Here is a 16,459-nt window from a genome sequence, read left to right as displayed (position 1 = left end):
AGCTCACCTCTGCTCCCCCGGGTGTGCTGCCGCTTCGCTTCTCCCCCCTCCCTCTCTCAGGCAAGGGAGGGCGGAGAAGCGGAGCAGCAGCGCGTTCAGGGGAGCAGACGGAGCAGAGGTGAGCTAGGGTCGGGGGGGTGCAGGAAGTAATGGGGGGGGTAGAACCGCTCCAGCTCACCTCTGCTCCACCACCACCGCCTCCCCTGAGAGCCTGCCACTCAGCTTCTCCTCCCTCCCTCCCTCCCAGCCTTGCTGCGCGAAATAGTGGTTTTGCGCGCGGCAAGGCTGGGAGGGAGTGGGGAGAAGCGGAGCGGCAGCGCGTTCAGGGGAGCAGGCGGAGCGGAGGCGAGCTGGGGCGGCGGGGGCACTATTTCCCCATACCCTGGAGTTGGCGCCTATGATGGCCGGCGCCAGATTGCCGCCCCTAGAAATGTGCCGCTCCAAGCACCTGCTTGTTTTGCTGGTGCCTGGAGCTGGCCCTGGGAGAGGGGATGGAAGCCAGATCAGAACAGGTCAGCCACCGATTCGCCGCTTGCCTCCTCAGCCCCCCTCCCCCGGCTCGCCTACTCACTCCCTGCCACTGCCCGCCCACTCGCCTACTCATCCCCCCTCCTTCACCTGCCGCTTGCCTACTCAACCCCCGTGGGCCACACAGTGAGCCCACACGGGCCGCATGCGGCCCCCGGGCCACATGTTGTGCAGGCCTGAACTAGATGATCTCTATAGTCCCCTGTGACTTTATGATCTCTGGATGAAATTCTGGATCCGAAGTCAATGGTAAAACTCCCATTGACTTAGTGGGACCATGGCTTCACTCTATGAATCTATGTTCTATGGAATCTATTTTCTGAACAATAGTTACCCACCAAAAAAGGATGAAACTCTCTTTGGATCAATTTTTTCAGAAAAGGAATGAAAAGACTGGGCCATATTCCCAGCTGGCATAAATCAGCATGGCAGTAGGCCAATTTACATCAGCTGAGCATCTGGCCATCATCTTTGCATATAGCACAAAAGGTATCCATTACCAATGATAGTTTATCTGGGAACCAAAGAGTACATTAGAGTTTCACCAAAATCTTCCCTGTTCTATAAACTATGTTCTCACAATCAGGTTCCAAGGGGATTGTGACCATTTCCCCTTTCTTCATGGGTATGCTGGGAAGCAGGGCTCAAAACATAGGAGAGGTTGGCCAAACCTCTCTTACGAGATGGTAAGACAGTATGGAAGAGGCTAAGAACCCCTGTTAAAGACAAACATTTCATGCATCAAGTCATAGAATAAAAAGGATTTCAGCAGAATGTACATTTTGCAACTTGTCACAGCAGACATCTCATTTTGGCTTCCCAGGCCTTTGCTAAGCCTGGAGTCCAGCTCTGAGTTATTGAAACCCATCCCCCTCTGCCCCTCAAAAGAGAGGGTTTAAAGTAACAACATTTTGCAAAACGAACACATGTGAAAAGAAACATTCCACCACTTCACCTGATCTCAGTGAAATCAGCTGCTTTTCAAACCTTTCACCCCTAAAGAAAATTTGATGATGGAAACAAGAACAGCTGTAACCAGTGCAGCAATAAAGTGGGCCTGTGTTTCAGCAGATTTCAATAAATATTTAATCTGCAAACTTTCTAAAAGTTTAGACTTGTATGAAATCAAACTGGATCCCCTCCTGCTGCTGCATTAATTACAGACCTAGGGCCCAATCCTGTACATGCTTGCTCAGCCAGCAAGTCCCACCAAACTCTATGCATTCCTGTCATGAGGGAGGACTACTCAGATGAGGAAGAGGATCCCAGAGCAGGCCACCAGGAAATCGTAACTTATCTCTGCAAGGTGCTTTATGTATTCATTTGAGGGGAAAACAGCAGGACCTTTGTTGATGCCTACACTACTAGAGTGGCTGATTTGACATTTAAAGGGACAATGTCAAAATTTGTCCAATTCACATTTTAGGGACATAAGTGTTATAGTCTAAGTCTTCTAGAGTTTACAGGCTAAATTCAGAGGTAAGGTGATGTAATAATTCTCACAATAACCCTGTGAGGGAGTTAAGTCCCTATTATACCAATAGAAGAAGATGACAGGACTTGCCAAAGGCGGAGGAAGTCTGTGTCAGAGCCAGGAGTTCTGATTCACTATCTACCTCTACTCTGTTAAAGCCCATCAAGAGGACTGTGGTTGAACTCAAGCTGATAATCTGAATTAAAAGTGGAGTCGCTGTGTCTTCACAGCTATTTTAAGCAGAGTTAGCGAACCTGAATTAAGTACACACTTTTTGGGGGGTAGTAGACATATCCTTTGACTCTTCCAATGTGCAACATTTGTGTTCTGTGCTCCTGGCACCAGACTACATTCAAATTAGTGTGTAGCACCTTACAGAGGTGGGAATTTTCTCACATCAACTTTGGGCATGGCACAAGTACAGGATCTGTTCCTTATTATCAGCAAAGCCCCTACTGTTTGCTAGTTGGCTTTAAGGGAGCCTACTTAGCGGATGAAGCAGACTACTGAGATAACTGATGGTGCAGAGCCAGGCAGTGGGATCCACCCAGACAGTGGGGACTGCTAGCCGAGACAAAAATGCCAGCTGCCTGCCCAGCCCCTCTTTAAAGTACAGCATCAGATCTGTCTCCATGGGAACTGTAATAAGGGCAGGACTTCTCTTTACCATCTCAAACCGAGAAGAAAAAAAAATTAAGAAAATAATGAGCCTCTCCACAGTGATGTGACTCTGAGCAAACTGAGTCAGAGCAGCTGGAATGAGCAAATGCCTTTTTGTTGCCCCATGCTGTCTCTTTGCTTTGCTTACTCTAAGCTTGGATGAATTCTTTGCAAGATAACAGGTCCAGCACTTGCTGCTGTGAATCATGTTGCTGCAGCATAAACCTTGAGCACTAGCGGGTCTGCACTCTAGTCTTGCTGATTGTGACTGCAGCTTTGCACTGGTTTTTTTCGGCTGGACGTCTCTTGCACCCTACCAAAGATCAATGTGGGCCACCAAGTCAGAGATGTGCAAGGGAGAGGATGGGGAGTCAGAGTGGATGTGGGAATGGGAGGATGGGTGTACAAGCCTGACAGTCCAGGTGTGATTTTCAGAGATGCTGAGCCCACGCAGCTCTGATTAACTTGAGTTGGAGCTGTGGGTGTGGAGCACCTCTGAAAGTCAGGCCATATGATGAGGGGTACAGCAGAGTGGGGTGAGTGAGAAAGAATGTGTGGCTATGCCAGCAGAATGCTGAGCACAGAACATGTATGTAAGCCCTGTGAAATACAGGACCTGATCCACAGAATATAAAAAACCTCAATAGAAAGACTCCTGTTGTTGCCAATGAATGGGCTTTGAATTTAGCCCATGCTGCATGAAACATACATTTTAAACTGGAAAGATTCATAAAAGTAATTAAAAATAAGCATTTCCAAGTCAGACTGCAGCAGGGATACAAGGGTGAAATCATTCCTGAGCAGGGGGCCAGCACAAGGCCTATTGCCATTTCGCTCCCCCCAAAAGCCTTCAAAATAGGGTACGAGTGGGGCTGCAGTGGTGCATCTGCTTCATGGTGCCCCTCTGCATTGGGTAATTTTCATCCCTAGAGAACAGCTGTCACCCTACACCCAGCCTCCATCACTGCTACTTGCTGATTGCACCTCCTGCTATTTTCTGTAATTGTTTCCCTAATTACATAAAGCTGGCAAAGTTCAATTTGTCTTTTCCTCAAAGTAATTTGCTTTCCACTGTACACTGCTGGATTTGTCTCCCAGTGTAACCCATGTGTCTGCAGCCACTATTATTCATTTGGATTCACCCCACCCATCCCAAATGAAGTTTGTTAAAACAATAAGTTTAATGAAATTACACAATATGACCAGATTAAAGTCAGCTGCTTCAAAAAAATATGGGAGTCAGTTTCATTTTAGCCAAGCTACTGACTGTCCCTTCTCCACCTCCTGGGGAGGTAACGCACATCAGACTGCACCTCATGATGCAAACACTGGTGCAATGTGGAGAGCCAAGGCATTTGCAGTGGAAGGTGTCATGAGACTAAAGGGCTCCCCAGGGAACAGAGACTAACAAGGAGATGGGGGGACGGGGGGGGACGGGGGGAAAAGAGAGAAATAGAGACCATTGCAGTATTTATTTTTAGCATGAAAATGTATCAGACAGGATATTGCCACAAGTCCCCTTGACTTCCATTGAGCATATGGGTCTAAACCTACCCCTAACAGAGTGGCACTAATTTACACCAGCTGCAACTGTGGCTCTAGGTGTGTAAGAGTGTGTGTGGAATAGTAGTAGTCACAGTTGATAGGTCACAAGCCAATTACCTGGACACCTTCTTACCTTTTAGAATCCACTTTTTGCAATAATCCAACTCAAAAATTACTACCACCATGCATGTCATTTTCCTACATGAGCCATAAAGGAGAGGGCATCAGCTAGATGAGAGCAGAGCGGAGGCAAAGAAAGGGTGTGAGTTAAAATAGAGTTGCTCTGTCTTTTGATAGTCAGTTATTGTGTAATGGAGGGAGTATTTCCATTTCTCCTAATTCTTGCATTCTTGTCCTACTGCCTTTCTAAGCAAGGTTTTTTCCAGCAATAGTGACAAAATCCAAAATAAGGTTTCTAAATAGCCATCTGTCTTTGTTTAATTTCAATATACAGTACATTTCCCTAGAGCCATGGTACTTGGAATCTGGGGACCTCTGAGACCAGATTTGTTTTTAAGTTTGAGACATTACCTAAAGAGCTGAACAAAAGAACAGAAGTATTGTCACAGTGGCTCATACCATGATCCCTTTAATCTACTATCCTATCTGACAATGGCCTGTACCAGATGCTTCAGAGGGAGGTGCAAGAAAATCTGAAGTGGATAATTATGGAGTAGTCCGAGAAGCTTCTTCCTAACCCCAAGGAGGGTAGTGATGGAGTTATGCCCTGGAATATGATGGTTTATAGGCATGGTAGGTTAAACTAGCTAGAATTACAATTGCGGGAGGTATTATTCATATAAATCATTATGAAACTCTTTGGGCCAGATGTTCCACTGGTTTAAATTAGCACAATTCCATTGAAGTCAATTGAAATTATGCAGATTAACACCAGCTGTGGATCTGGCTCCTTGAATCCTACTAAAGTCTTTGCTCAATAACACTTTGACACTGAGTTCCACAGGCTTACAATGAGTCACAAGAAGAAGTTTAAACTTTATTGGTTTAACCAAGTGACCCCTCTTTACTGGGCTATGTACAGATAAAGAACAGTCCCTGCCCCAAAGAGCTTACAATCAAGGGTGTTGCTTCTGTCACCTTTATTCATGTTGGTTAGTACCTGACTCTGCAAGCTGTCCTGTAGATTTCCAAGGGACAACTCATGGAGTGCAGGACAACATGAATAAGGGTAGCACATGAGATCCCAAATAGGGACAAGTGGTGACAGGTGGATGTAGACCATAATGTGTATGTGGGGGGGGGGGTGAAACGACAACACACCAGGACATTGGATACAGGAATAGAATTAGCACCATGTACTGTTTGGAGACTTCCTAGGGTATTTTGAATAAATGAGCCAGACATAAAAGTGAGAAGATAAGTCGTTGTTTACAAAACCATGAGGATCAGAGACAGATCTGTCCCTAGCAATCGACTATTTAAAGAAAATTAACAAGATAATCAAATCATTAGTTAAAAACCAACTAACATGTGTAGTGTATGCACATTTTTCTATGAGACAAAGGATATAGTGCTAACTGCTGAGGATAGCACGAGTTCCCCCTCCTGGAGGGAATGCTACAGGGAAATGTAATCAGTGGTCCTTTCAGCTTTTAAAGGCGAGAAGAGATGCAGCAGCCACGCCTGTTTGTGGGCTTTAGGTGCTGTACAATGTGTACTCTTCAGTTCTTGGATATTTCACAGCCTTATGCAGAATGCAAGGCTACCTTCATTAGAGAATTAATCTCAGACTGCAGCCAGTTCCTTGGAGTGGATTTGGGAACAGTCATCATTCAGAAACAACACCACCTAGTAACCTTTATCAAACCACTGCACAGCCTCCCCTATCCCCAGCAATAGCAGTCAACTACCAGAGTGGTTAAGTAATTAAATCTTTCCTTGTCCCCACCTTAAACACAAGATAATAATCACAGAAAGCTTTGTCCACTCCCTTCCATAAAATAAGAGAAATTAAGTCATAATAACATCATATGCTCCAGAGCTAACCCAAGCCAGCTGCCACTGCTTCATTTTGGTGCTCAGACCTGATAAACTAGGGCTTATCTTCTGCTGGCTGCACTGATGCAGCCAAAAACTGCAGCTGCATGTTTTAATTCCTCAGGACTTTATGAAGTTTCCACGGGGGGGAGTTTGTTTTGGAGCCATGAAAGATGCCTCTGTGGTTAAAGAAAACTGCCAGTTCAAACTCAAACTCTCTCAAGCGGCTCTCCAGAAGGGGCTCCTCATGATCCAGTTATTCAGTCTCTCACAAAGACAACATCCACAGAAGGAGACAGTCACTCTCTCTTCCCCACAGGCAGATCCATGAAGTGGCCATGCTCTTAGGACATGACCCAAAGCCCACTGGAGTGAATGGAAAGATTCCCACATGGCTTTAGTTCAGGTCCTTGGTGATGTAGAGTCTGACTAGGAGGAGAGCACTAAACCCTTCCTTCAGTCACAGGAGTTTGCAATGAGCACAGGTTTGCCCGATAGCATCCAAGCACCATGGAAAGCCCTTCTCAGTGGATGTGACTGTCAAAGCAGAAAGCTGTTTTAATTCCAATAGCGCCATTACTCACCAGAAAACATTGATCTTTCCAGCAAACTACAGCAATTCTAATACAAACCTACTTAAATGAAGGTTACCAACTTCAGCAGAGCCCAGCAAATCCCTCTCTCTGCACACTCTCCTTGATACACCATCCCTATTCTTTACCTCTACTGCTAGTTGGCAGATAACAGTCATAAGTACCTCTCACCTTCAGATGGATCATTACTAACAATTCCAGCGGACTGAAAAGAATATCATTAATATAGACACATTCAGTGACATCAAGTCAAGGGTACCAGGAAAGGTTGCTATAACAATTGCTATAACCTGGGAGGCACATGGACACTATGGTGATCGAAGGCTGTACAAAATGATGGCTAGGGAGATCTCCTTCCATCAAGTAGTACATGCCATATAAAGCTGTACTTTCCACCTTCTACTGCTTTGCTATTTAAGCAAGTCTTCTGGCGCCATATAAGCAATAGACTGGATTTGTAGGAGTTTGTGCCCAAAATTATAGACACTGCACATGTAGTTGTAGGCATTTGCACAATCACTAGTTAGACAGTTTTCCCTATGCATGTACAATCACTACAACAGTAATTTTACAAGCAAATTATGTACATGCATTTTTACATGTGCAATTCTATAAACCCTGACCAATGAGATCAGACAAAATTAGATAAATTCTTTCTTGGTGTAACTCCACTGACTTCATTTGGTTTACCTGGCAGATAAATTTGGCCCATGAAGCTTAGAGATTTAAGAATTACACTACTATACAAAGTCTGGACAGTTAGATTTTGAAATTGCACATGGATAGTAATTATCTTCCAAACATGTGACGATTTGCTATTGTAACCTCAAAATAATAAACTTGGCCAGGTAACACATGCTGTGATATCTAGCAGGTAATCAGAGATTAGTAACATCATGGTTGTTCAGAATACACCCTAACAAACAGTCATACCGAGTCATAAAGTATTCCACTGAGCCCCTCCGACTAAAAGCACTTGTCCCCTCTGGGGTGTTTTGAGCAGAGAGGGCAACACGTTGCAGTGGGTTAACTGTTAGCCAGTCTTGGACAAAGTGCATCTACAGATGCAACATTTTAAGACCAGGAACAACGGAGAGCCCTTAAAGGCATTTACCCCTTTGCCTAGGGCATTCTGATCAAGGACAGCGCCCTCCCTCACGGCTCAGCTACACCTCCTGCTTCAGCTGCAAGGAAATCAACCTGCGTTTAGGGCTTCGCAGCCTCCGAGAGCAAAGCGATGCACCAACTCCGCAACGTTAGGCTCAAATAAGAATAGAAGCCGGAGCTCAAGAAAGAGGGAGACGCCTTCTCTCCAACTCCAGTGTCACTGCTGATTAGCACAAGTGGCAAGGGGAACCGTGGCCCCCTTTTCCTAGGGCTTGCACCAGCCAGTCATCTCCCTACTCTCTGTCCAACTAGAACGGGCCACTTCTCCACACAGTCTGGGCACTATTGGTGCCAGAGCCGTCTCCTCTACAGCTCCTGCCAGGTGGACCAGCCTTCCCCTAGTTCTCCGCTTCATCGAGCCTAGCCCTGCTCTCAAACGCCAGCTGAAAACATCGCCTGGCTTGTGCTTCTTTCGTTGCTCTCTGCCTCGGTCATGATTTCTCTGTATTGATCTCCTGAAGTGAATCAATCGGGGGATGCGCGCGTGGTTCGGAATCGGAGCTACACAGCGGAGTTGTCTTGCCGCAACTCTTGGAGGGTGGAAATGCCCTAGGAGCGCACTGGCTCTGCGCCCTTCCCGGGCCGGTGGGAGCCGCCCTCCCCACGGAGGACGGCTTGTTTGTGCCTCAGTGTGAAAGGGACGCGGAACTGACACGGCAGGTGGCGAAGTTCAAAGTCTGCCCCCGTGGGAGAGCTCCTGTCCGCCGCACCCCACAGACCCGCCACCCCAAGGCTAATTCGGAGCACGTGCCCCGGACAGACTTCGCCGCTGCCTCCGGAGCCACTCTGGCCCCACACCCAGCGCCGCATCCCTGCCCCTCAGGCGCGCGCGGGCCAGGGGCAGACGGAGAAAGCCCGACGGCCCTTCGCGCACCCCGGGGGGCAGGTCTCCGCGGGCCGGGCGCTCTCTCGGGGCCCCCGGCGGGATCGCCGCGGGAAGGGGATGCACCCCGGGCAGGGCAGCGGCTCCTTACCATTGCCGTGTGCGCAGCCTGGCCCCCCGGGGCATGGCCCAGCTCCCTACGAGGCTGTCCGCATCCTCCCGTCGGCTGGCTGCCTCTCCGGGTGCCGGGCACCGCCGCGCTCCCGGGCCGGTCCCAGAGCCCGCTCCCCTGGCAGGCGCCTCTCGCTGCCCGCTGGCCCCGCTCCCGGCCGGCCACGAGCGCACGGACCAGCAGCTTCCCCGCCGCCTGAGCGCGTCGCCGGTCCCCGGGCTGCCTAAGTCCTGGCTGCTCCGGTGCCGCCTTTCAAACCCAGCCACCCGCGGCGCGGCCAATCAGCGCCGTCCCGCCGGCTCGCCGGCTCAGCGAGGGAGGAGCCGGGAGGCGCGGGGCAGGCGGGACCGCAGCGGCCCGGGCAGTGACGGTGCGGAGCGGGCATCGCGCACTCAGCCGTGTCCTCAATGCTCCAGCCGGGCCCGAGGGACGGGACCCTCTCGCTGCGAGTCCGGAGAGTGTCAGTCTTCTCAGCTGTCACACTGCCGGGTCATTGTCCGGGGGAAGTCCCTGCCTGCCTGCAGCGTCCTGCGGACAGCTTGGCACTTGCTTCCCGGCTCTCCTTCCTTTGGAAGATGTGCCTGACGTTTCTGTAGTAGGGAAGAAGATAGACAGACGGACACGGGGTAGCCAAATCACCTTAAGCCGGGGCTAGATCTTCAGCTCATGCCCCTGCCAGACATCGAACTAGCTCTATGGCCTGCTGAGAAGCGGGCCTCCGGCTCCAGGGGCTCCTGCATCTTCAGGGTGTTGGAAACTTGAATCTAAATCCTGCTCTGAATTTTGAAAACGCTCGTTTAAATATGGAGTTGAGCCAAAACCTGGATGTGAGCGCCATAAATTAGTGTGTCTTCACAATCCCAGATCAGGATCCCAGGGAGAGCTGCCCTGTGAGTGCATCTATAACAGGGAGTGCAGCTTTCAAACAGGAGAGCTGTAAGTGCTGTTGTGCTCTGACCTTGCTGTAAAAAATGTGACCCTGAGGCTCCTGTTCACTATCTCAGTGATTTTCTGACCAAATCTGCTGTTTGCCAGGGAAACTGTGTTCTCTAATGCCAGCCCTGCAGACTCAGCCTGGGTCTGGGTGTCAAGCTGCAGTCTTTCCACCTAGCTTAGCATCACCAGTATCTCCAGCTCTCCAGGACATATTAGGGCCACAGTTACCTCTGTGTAACTGTATGGTCTTCAGATTACACCCTAAGTGACCTGTGCAATCACATTTCCACTAACAGGCTTATCCAGCTGTGACTGCCTGGAATTTAGTAACCCCTACAGTTGATCATGCACAAGATGGGTCAGAATCCAAAGCCCACTCTATCTTTGTGTTGGCCCTTAGGGCAAAATCAACTAGTTTTTACTATGAATGTCAGCAGATAGGACTCTGATACTCAACAGACGTGCTCTCATTGTGTAAGGTCCTGGTCCTGCCATGACATCAACCCTACAAGGAGCTTAACTGAATTCAGGTGGATGCCACTGCGGATTAGTGTCAAAGAAGGTGCCATTTTAACACAGGCATTCTTCAGTTTAGGACCACACTGTAATAGGGTGTTCCAGTCTTTCTTCTGAATGCTCAAATGGCACTTAGGTTGGGGCATAAAAGGGCTATTTAAACCAAAGTGCAAATTTAGGCATCTCAGTATGGGAAAATGGACAGCCTATAAAGGTGCCTGTGTTTATGAGAAAGGCTATCTACTACATTACAGCACATAATAGTGGTTGAACTTTTTCAATTTTTCAAAAATACAAACATTTTTCATAGAGTGGTTGAGATTTGGATGGAAAACTTTCAACAATGGTCTGTGAAAATTTGTCAGCTTTTTCCACCAGCTCTAACAACCTAGTTGCACAAAATGTGACACACAAGGCCACCATACAATTTATTAGATGTTCATCACTTTAGTAATGAAATGCAAGATTAAGAATAATAATTAATAATAAATTATGTGTTAAGAAAACTATTGGCAGGGTTGGATCCAGGAAGAAATGCTGTTTCTAACCACAAACCAGATTCTGTCAAAACTTTGGCCCCACAGCACAGGCTGTATCCATTGGTCTATACCGGCCTGAGAGGAGCCCTCCCAAAGTTGAAGGTTAATTTTAATGAATTCTTAACAGAGATTTCATTTTGTATCTTCCCAATACTGGGAGCTTTCAGTGCCGCTTGTGATCATAGCTTTTGTTATTAATATTAAACCCACATCTCTTTGCCTCAGTCTCCTGGTTTTAGCTCCTACTGATAGATCATGATACTGCTGTTCCTGCATCCCCCGCCCCCCACCTCAACACCAGGGCCGGCTCCAGGGTTTCGGCCACCCCAAGCAGCCAAAAAAAAAAAAAAAAAAAAAAGCCACGATCGCGATGGCAATTCAGCGGGAGGTCCTTCGCTCCAAGCCGGAGTGAGGGACTGTCCGCCGAACTGCCGCTGAAGAGCTCGACGTGCCGCCCCTCTCCGGAGTGGCCGCCCCAAGCACTTGCTTGGCAAGCTGGTGCCTGAAACCAGCCCTGCTCAACACACACCCCACTCACTGTGATCTCCAATGGAGTAGATACTTCCATGGCATACTGTCTGACAGTCCTGATAGCAGCAGCCTTCCTGCAGTCACAATTGTTCTGAGACAATATCAGCAACAACTACCACGACACTATTGTGCATAAATGTAAGTCTGACAAAATAAAATGAGAAACCTCAGAGCGTATAGGTCCCAATCCGGCAACATATTTAAACACTGACTTAACTCCAAGCATGAGTGGTGCTGTTGAAGTCAATGGATTTTCTCACATGCTTGAAGTTAAGCATATGCTTTGCTGGATCAGGAACATATATACAGTAGAACTGCAGAGTTACGAACACCTCGGGAATGGAGGTTGCCCATAACTCTGAAATGTTCGTAACTCAGAACAAAACCTTATGGTTGTTCTTTCAAAAGTTTACAACTGAACATTGACTTAATACAGCTTTGAAACTTTACTATGCAGAAGAAAAATGCTGCTTTCCCTTTTCTTTTTTTAGTAATTTACATTTAACACGATGTACTGTACTGTATTTGCTTCTTTTTCTTTCTTTCTTGTCTCTGCTGCTGCCTGATTGCATATTTCCAGTTCCAAATGAGGTGTGCGGTTGACTGGTCAGTTCGTAACTCTGGTGTTCGTAACTTTCTACTGTAGCATAAATCAAAATCACTTCTATCTGCCTATGTTCTTATACGGCAACCAACATTGTGGTACATGAGATCCTGTCCTCTTTCACCCTAATCCATCACACTAAATTGATGACTGGGGATTGATGAAATAGGGAGTTGGAACTACATTAAAGAAAATCCCTACCAAACACTGCTTTGTTGCATCACAGCAAAACCCTCTGAAAGCTCTGATCCACTCTACTGGTCCCTGGATATTTTTAGGGAAATACACTTTATTTATATTTTATTGATTTATTTCCAAAAATAAGAGAATAGGAAAAAAGACAGAAGAATAGAAAGATAAAGGGAAATACATTCTGAAATCCTGAACCCCCTGGTTTTAATCCAGAAATTTTGGGTCTAATTCAGAGGGTGGTTCCAGTCATCTTGATCTTTTAGAGGCTGACCCTCAACAGGCCTGAGAGATCAGAGTACAAAGTCTCTTATTGGTTCCTGTACTCCACGTGGAGGTGTTTGTGAGCTCAACTGAGTGACAAGGAAAATTCTTCACATCACACAAATTAAGTTTGATTTTAATGGTGCTATTGAATCTGTTCTGAGTTCCCAAGGCAGAATCCACCCATCCCACAGACAGGCTGTGAGTTGGGCCCTCATTGTTTTTATCTCTGTTACCTCCATTGTTCACATCTGATCCTTTTTGTCTGTGTGTGCGTATTATGGTGTAAGATGTTTGGAGGTAAATATTCTGCACAATAGGAATTAGCCACATGCAGGGCCAGTTCTCCCATCCAGACAAAACCGACAGGTCACCTAGAGCAGCAAAGTGTTTTTTGTGATTCTTTAGTGTGTGAGTGACAGCAAATTGGAAGAGGAAGATATTCCCCAGTTAGCCAAGGGCAACAGAAGGGTTGGTGTGTCAGTGCTGGTCATTAATGGTGAAATGTGCAGGACTGACTTCTCCTGCATCATAGGACTGGAAGGGACCTCGAGAGACCATCTAGTCCACAGTCTCCAGCACTCATGGCAGGACTTAGGCCTTGGCTACACTTGCAGCTATACAGTGCTGTGAGGTAAACCTGTCTTCGTACAGCTGAGTAGGGAAAAGCGCTGCAGTCTGTCCACACTGACAGCTGCCAGCGCAGTGGTGTGGCCACACTTGCAACATTTGCAGCTGTGTTGGGAGTGGTGCATTATGGGCAGCTATCCCAGCATTCATGTGGCTGCAACGTGCTTTTCAAAACAGGGGTGGGGATGGGGTATAGTGTGACAAGGAGTGTTGGGGGAGAGAGAGTGCTTTTTGGAGTGTGTCAGCACTCTATTTTGCAAGTTCGGAACTCCCAGCCCCCTGCTCATTCATTCACTCACTCACTCAAAGCAAACAGCAAACTGTTTGCTTTTTCTCTGTGGTACAAGCTTTGAAACCGGCACTTCCGCATTCCTGCAGCCGGTCCCAACAATGGAGAGGATTGGCCATTTGACAAGGTGATTAGTACAGCCCTGCAAGCGTTTACACTCACAGTGGAGTGGCTACGACTAACAGGTGTATCTCTTATGCTTCTTGGGGAGGTGTAGTACCTGCAGCGGTGTACCCAGGGAGATACAGCACAGTACGTGCCCTGCCAGTGTGGACGGGGAGTGAGTTACAGCGCTGGAGGAGGCTTTACAGCGCTGTAACTTGCAAGTGTAGCCAAGGCCTAAGTATTATCTAGACCATCCCTGACAGGTGTTTGGTTAACCTGCTCTTAAAAATCTCCAATGATGGAAATTCCACAACCTCTCTAGGCAATTTATTCCAGCGTTTAACCACCCTGACAGTTAGGAAGTTTTTCCTAATGTCCAACCTAACCCTCCCTTGCTGCAATTTAAGCCCATTGCTTCTTGTGCTATGCTCAAAGGTTAAGAAGAACAATTTTTCTCCCTTCTTCTTATAAGAACTTTTTATGTACTTGAAAACGGTTATCATGTCCACTCTAGGTCTTCTCTTTTCCTGACTAAACAAACCCAATTTTTTCAATCTTCCTTCATAGGTCATGTTTTCTAGACCTTTAAGCATTTTTGTTGCTATTCTTTGGACTTTCTCCAATTTGTCCACATCTTTCCTGAAATGTGGTGCCCAGAACTGGACACAATACTCCAGTTGAGGCCTAATCAGCATGGAGTAGAGCAGAATAATTATTTCTCTTGTCTTGCTTACAACACTCCTGCTAATATTTCCCAGAATGATGTTCACTTTTTTTGCAACAGTGTTACCCTGTTGACTCATATTTAGCTTGTGGTCCAATATGGCCCCCCGATCCCTTTCCACAGCACTCCTTCCTAGGCAGTCATTTCCCATTTTGTATGTGTGCAACTGATTGTTCCTTCCTAAGTGGAGTACTTTGTATTTGTCCTTATTGAATTTCATCCTATTTACTTCAGACCATTTCTCCAGATCATTTTGAATTATAATCCTATCCTCCAAAGCATTTGAAACCCCTCCCAGCTTGGTATCATCCGCAAACTTTATAAATGTACTGTCTATACCATTATCTAAATCGCTGATGAAGATATTGAACAGAACTGGACCCAGAATTGATCCCTGCGGGACCCCATTCAGTATGCCCTTCCAGCATGACTGAACTACTGAGAACAGTTTTCCAACCAGTTATGCACCCACCTTATGGTAACTCCATCTAGGTTGCCTTTCCCTAGTTTGTTTATGAGAAGGTCATGCGAGACAGTATCAAAAGCTTTACTAAAGTCAAGATATACCATGTCTACTACTTCCCCCCCGCCCCCGTCCACAAGACTTGTTACCCTGTCAAAGAAAGCAATCAGGTTGGTTTGACAAGATTTGTTCTTGACAAATCCATGCTGACTGTTACTTACCACCTTATTATCTTCTAGATGTTTGCAAATTGATTGCTTAATTATTTGCTCCATTATCTTTCTGGATACTGAAGTTAAGCTAACTGGTCTGTAATCCCCTGGATTGTCCTTATTTCCCTTTTTATAGATGGGCACTATATTTGCCCTTTTCCAGTCTTCTGGAATCTCTCCCGTCTTCCATGACTTTTCAAAGATAATCGCTAATGGCTCAGATATCTGCTCACTCAGCTCCTTGAGTATTCCAGGATGCATTTCATCAGGCCCCAGTGACTTGAAGACCTCTAACTTGTCTAAGTAATTTTTAACTTGTTCTTTCCCTATTTTAGCCTCTGATCCTACCTCATTTTCACTGGCATTCACTATGTTAGATGTCCAGTCACTATCAACTTTCTTGGTGAAAACTGAAACAAATAAGTCATTAAGCACCTCTGCCATTTCCATATTTTCTGTTATTGTTCCCCCCCCCCCCCACCATTGAGTAACAGGCCTACCCTGTCCTTAGTCTTCCTCTTACTTCTAATGTATTTGTAGAAGGTTCTTGTTCCCCTTTATGTCTCTAGCTAGTTTGATCTCGTTTTGTGCCTTGGCCTTTCTAATTTTGTCCCTACATACTTGTGTTATTTGTTTATATTCATCCTTTGTAATATGACCCAGTTTCCACGTTTTGTAGGTCTCTTTTTTGATTTTTAGATCATTGAAGATCTCCTGGTTAAGCCAGGGTGGTCTCTTGCCATACTTCCTATCTTTCCTACGCAGTGCAATAGTTTGCTCTTGTGCCCTTAATAATGTCTCTGAAAAACTGCCAACTATCTTTAATTGTTTTTTCTCTTAGACTTGTTTCTCATGAGATCTTACCTACCTTATCTTATCACGATGGGTATCGATGCCTTGATATCTGATTGAGCAGAGTAGAGTGGAAGTTGAGCACTACCTTGCTACAAAACTGTTCATTGGAGCCCAGCACCGTTAGCTATACTGAAGTGCATGCTATAAAGTGGGGGGAAAGACCACTGCAGATAGGAGAAAGAACACAGGAGTCTTGTACCTTGGAACCTTCACAGATCCTAAGGACAGGGAGTGCTGCATGCTAAGACATTATGCCTCTTGGTGTATTGCATCATGCCTTGTTTTAATGCAAATTCCCTCCCAGACTATAAATGTGTCCAGCATGAACATGAGGCCAAAATATTAATTCAATTTAAGAAATAAAAACCTGGCAGGATTATACAGAGCGGGAAAATAGAGGGGGGCGTTTTTTCCTCTGTAATAATAACAAATCAAGGATCTAGTTTTAAAGAAACTCTATATGATTCATTGACACTGAGTCACAATCAGTCCTCAATGGAATTCTGTCTTTGCTGCTGGGGTTGTAATTCTGATGACATTTTGCATAACTGCTGGCTGTGGTCTCAATCATAGATATGAAAAAGGGAGATAAAAAAGCCAAGCCAGCCAAGTCAGTTTAATGTGTGCGGCACGGTCCCTTTG

At 46.4% G+C, this 16,459-nt stretch overlaps 1 protein-coding gene across 3 annotated transcripts in view; it reads right to left on the bottom strand.

Moving 5' to 3' along the window:
• Nucleotides 1–9,161, bottom strand: part of HTR4 (5-hydroxytryptamine receptor 4) — a 228,659-nt gene extending 219,498 nt beyond the window's left edge. For all 3 annotated transcript variants that reach the window (XM_054038667.1, XM_054038668.1, XM_054038670.1), the window contains exon 1: nt 8,940–9,161. The gene's annotated coding sequence lies outside the window, so the exon portion shown is untranslated. The remainder of the gene's footprint in view (nt 1–8,939) is intronic.
• Nucleotides 9,162–16,459: the final 7,298 nt, after the last annotated feature.

Source organism: Malaclemys terrapin, chromosome 8, assembly GCF_027887155.1.
Source record: "Malaclemys terrapin pileata isolate rMalTer1 chromosome 8, rMalTer1.hap1, whole genome shotgun sequence".
NCBI lineage: Eukaryota > Metazoa > Chordata > Testudines > Emydidae > Malaclemys > Malaclemys terrapin.
This window is presented reverse-complemented; position numbering and strand designations above follow the sequence as displayed.